Here is a 5,000-nt window from a genome sequence, read left to right on the forward strand (position 1 = left end):
CGGTGCAGCAAAGAGCAGTGGCAGGTCCGGGGTGTAAAACTCAGCGTTAACGAGCTCAGGCTTCGTTAGAACACAAGCACTGAGATTCTGCATGCCTAATTGTGTTGACCTCTCACCCCTGGGTGACAGCCTATCACAGTGGAGGACAGCCACAGTGACCCCCGGTGACCTCCCACTGTCTAGTCCTCCTCACAACACTAGCTTAGCGTTAACACCGCCGCCTGGACTGACCTCACACACACCCACACACACACACACACACACACACACACACACACACACACACACACACACACACACACACACGCTGACACACACACACACACACGCACACACACGGGTTAAAAGTAGAAATACCGTTGTCATCTTTTACCAACACTTCGTGTCAGACATCTAAAAAACATAAACAAAATAAATTATATATATATATATATACAAATATATATATATATATATACATATATATATATATACACAAATATATACATATATATGTATAAAGTATATTAATATATACTTTATACATATACATATGAAGTGTGAAGTGAAGTGAATTATATTTATATAGCGCTTTTCTCTAGTGACTCAAAGCGCTTTACATAGTGAAAACCCAATATCTAAGTTACATTTAAACCAGTGTGGGTGGCACTGGAGCAGGTGGGTAAAGTGTCTTGCCCAAGGACACAACGGCAGTGACTAGGATGGCGGAAGCGGGGATCGAACCTGCAACCCTCAGGTTGATGGCACGGCCACTCTACCAACCGAGCTATACCGCCCACAATATACTGTATATATAAATATACAGTATGTATATAAATATATATACATATAATTATATGTATATATATATGTGTGTATTTATATATATACATATATATATTTATATATATATATATATATATATATATATATATACACACATATACATATATATATACAAAAATATACACATATATATATATATACTGTATATATATACATAAATATACACATATATACACATTATATATATGTATATCATATATATATATACTGTATACTGTATATAAACATATATATATACACACACATATAAACATACTATGTATACACACAAATATACATATATATACATAAATATACACACATATATATATACACACATTATATATGTATATCATATATATATATACACATACATACATATATATATATACACATATATATATACAGTTTATATATATATACATACATATACATATATACGTATACATACTGTATATATACACACACATACACGCACGCACAAACATATTTGTATATATATATATATATATATATATATATATATATATATATATATATATATATATATATATATATATATATACACACACACACACACACACATATATATGTACACACACACACAATAATATATATATATATATACAGTATATATACATATTTATGTACACATTTTATATATGCATGCACGCACGCACGCACGCACGCACGCACGCACGCACGCACGCACGCACGCACGCACGCACACACACACACACACACACACACATTTATCCAATCCATTTGATTTATATAGCACTATCAACAACAGAACTGTCTCCAGAGTGCTGCACTTTAAAAGAAACAAAAAAAGTAATCCATTTACAAGCATTTAAAATAAAGTGAAAAAAAAAAATCAAAAATAATGAAACACATCAATAAAAAAATAGAATAAAACCATAAAAACTAATCAATTTAATAGAATAAAACAATAAAAGACACAGAGGACCACAAGACTCACGCCGATTTAAAAGCCAGAGAATAAAAGTGTTTTTTAAGACGAGAGGCAGAACATTCCAAAGTTTAGGCCCAGTCTCCCCTGGTTTTAAGCCTGGTTTTAGGCCCCATAAGTTGCAACCGGCCCTCAACGCGCGAGCTGGAGCCTAAACCTGGACGAGGTCCGTGGTGTACTTTGGGGCCAGTCTATTCAAAGCTCTACAAACAAACAGTCACATTTTTAAATCAATTCTAAAACGAACAGGAAGTTCAGTATTTTTCCTCGTTTAGCTTTAAAAAGATTCTGCCAACCAGGCCTCGACGTCATTTAAGCACTCAAGTAGGGGGGGCAGGGGGGGGGGAACGATCATTTTTAGAAATTGCCAAATATATTTGGCAGTCATCTGCATAAAAATGATAAAAGATGCCATGTTTTCTGAATATTGCACCAAGGGGAATGATATAAAGTATAAACAGGATGGGCCCTAGAAGTGATCCTTGGGGGACTCCCCAGTCAAGGGGAGCGGTAGATCAAGTTGAGTGCCCCAATTTGACACAGAAATCTCTACCTGACAGGTCAATCAATCAATCAATCAATGTTTATTTATATAGCCCTAAATCACAAGTGTCTCAAAGGGCTGCACAAGCCACAACGACATCCTCGGTACAGAGCCCACAGGTAAGACCTGAACCACTTCAGAGCAGTCCCCCAGACACCTACATAGTCTTCCCAACCAGATCAAAGACTGGTGTGGTCAACAAGCAGCAGTCAGATCTAAAAGACATCAAATGGATAAACTGCCAGAAGCAGTCATTAAAGACAAGTCTTTAAAAACCTTTAAGAGTGCAGACTCGGTGCTGTGGAAGGTTCTGTAACCCGACTGAAAAGTATCTAAAATGCCACTGTCATTTAAAAAAAGGCTGTATATATCATTACAGTCATTTCCGGACTATAAGCCGCTACTTTCCCCCCCCTCGTTCTGGTCCCTGCGGCTTATACAAGGGTGCGGCTTATATACGGCCTGTTCTTCTCCGACACCGACGAAGAGGATTTCGGTGGTTTTAGTACGCAGGAGGAAGACGATGACACAATGATTAAAGACTGACTTTTCCTATACCGGTAGGCTGGTTATTTTGATAACGTACAGGCGAGCACTTTGTATTACTTTGCACCGTTGTATTATTTGTACTCTGCACGAATGCTGTTCGCCATGTCAAAGATGTGAAAGTTTGATTGAATGATTGAAAGATTTATTGTTAATAAATGGGACGCTTTGCGTTCCCAAACAGTCATCTCTGTCCCGACAATCCCCTCCGTGGTAGCAGGAACCCCTATATACTACGCTAATTACACATCAAAACACTGCGGCTTATAGTCGGGTACGGCTTATATATGGAGCAATCTGTATTTTCCCCTAAATTTAGCTGGTGCGGCTTATAGTCAGGTGCGGCTTATAGTCCGGAAATTACGGTACATACACTACCGTTCAAAAGTTTGGGGTCACACAAACAATTTAGTGGAATAGCCTTCATTTCTAAGAACAAGAACAGACTGTGGAGTTTCAGATGAAAGTTCTCTTTTTCTGGCCATTTTGAGCGTTTAATTGACCCCACAAATGTGATGCTCCAGAAACTCAATCTGCTCAAAGGAAGGTCGGTTTTGTAGCTTCTGTAACGAGCTAAGCTGTTTTCAGATGTGTGAACATGATTGCACAAGGGTTTTCTAATCATCAATTAGCCTTCTGAGCCAGTGAGCAAACACATTGTACCATTAGAACACTGGAGTGATAGTTGCTGGAAATGGGCCTCTATACACCTATGTAGATATTGCACCAAAAACCAGACATTTGCAGCTAGAATAGTCATTTACCACATTAGCAATGTATAGAGCAGGGGTCAGCAACCTTTTTGAAAGCAAGAGCTACTTCTTGGGTAGTGATTAATGCGAAGGGCTACCAGTTTGATACACACTTCAATAAATTGCCAGAAATAGCCAATTTGCTCAATTTACCTTTAACTCTATGTTATTATTAATAATGAATGATATTTACACTTGATTGAACGGTTTAAAAGAGGAGAAAACACGAACAAAATGACAATTACATTTTGAAACATAGTTTATCTTCAATTTCGACTCTTTAAAATTCAAAATTCAACCGAAAAAAAGAAGAGAAAAACTTAAAAAAAGAATTTATGGAACATCATTAGTAATTTTTCCTGATTAAGATTCATTTTAGAATTTTGATTAAATAGGTTAAAATCCAATCTACACTTTGTTAGAATATATAACAAATTGGACCAAGCTATATTTCTAACAAAGACAAATCATTATTTCTTCTAGATTTCCCAGAACAAAATTTTTCAAAGAAATTCAAAAGACTTTGAAATAAGATTTTAATTTGATTCTACAGATTTTCCAGAATAATTTTTTTGAATTTTAATCATAATAAGTTTGAAAAAATATTTCACAAATATTCTTCATCGAAAAAACAGAAGCTAAAATGAAGAATTAAATTAAAATGTATTTATTATTCTTTAAAATAAAAAAAATACATTTACTTGAACATTGATTTAAATTGTCGGGAAAGAAGAGGAAGGAATTTAAAAGGTAAAAAGGTATATGTGTTTAAAAATCCTAAAATCATTTTTAAGGTTGTATTTTTTCTCTAAAATTGTCTTTCTGAAAGTTAGAAGAAGCAAAGTAAAAAAAAAATGAATTTATTTAAACAAGTGAAGACCAAGTCTTTCAAATATTTCCTTGGATTTTCAAATTCTATTTGAGTTTTGTCTCTCTCAGAATTAAAAATGTCGAGCAAAGTGAGACCAGCTTGCTAGTAAATAAATACAATTTAAAAAATAGAGGCAGCTCACTGCTAAGTGCTGCTATTTGAGCTATTTTTAGAACAGGCCAGCGGGCTACTCATCTGGTCCTTACGGGCTACCTGGTGCCCGCGGGCACCACGTTGGTGACCCCTGGTGTAGTGGGTATTTCTTTAAAGTTAAGACTAGTTTAAAGTTATCTTCATTGAAAAGTACAGTGCTTTTCCTTCAAAAATAAGGACATTTCAATGTGACCCCAAACTTTTGAACGGTAGTGTATATATATGTATACAGTATATACATACATACATACAGTATATACATACATATATAATATATATATATACAACTCCTCCAACACAAACATTATTGTTTTTGCACTTTTTGGCTTCTTATTAAATAACTTTTTTAAATAGATT

At 35.0% G+C, this 5,000-nt stretch overlaps 1 pseudogene; it reads right to left on the reverse strand.

The window, feature by feature from the left end:
* Window positions 1-5,000, reverse strand: part of LOC133651193 (transcription factor COE1-like) — a 63,235-nt pseudogene that overhangs the window by 12,164 nt on the left and 46,071 nt on the right.

This window comes from Entelurus aequoreus, linkage group LG05, assembly GCF_033978785.1.
Source record: "Entelurus aequoreus isolate RoL-2023_Sb linkage group LG05, RoL_Eaeq_v1.1, whole genome shotgun sequence".
Taxonomy (NCBI): Eukaryota; Metazoa; Chordata; class Actinopteri; order Syngnathiformes; family Syngnathidae; genus Entelurus; species Entelurus aequoreus.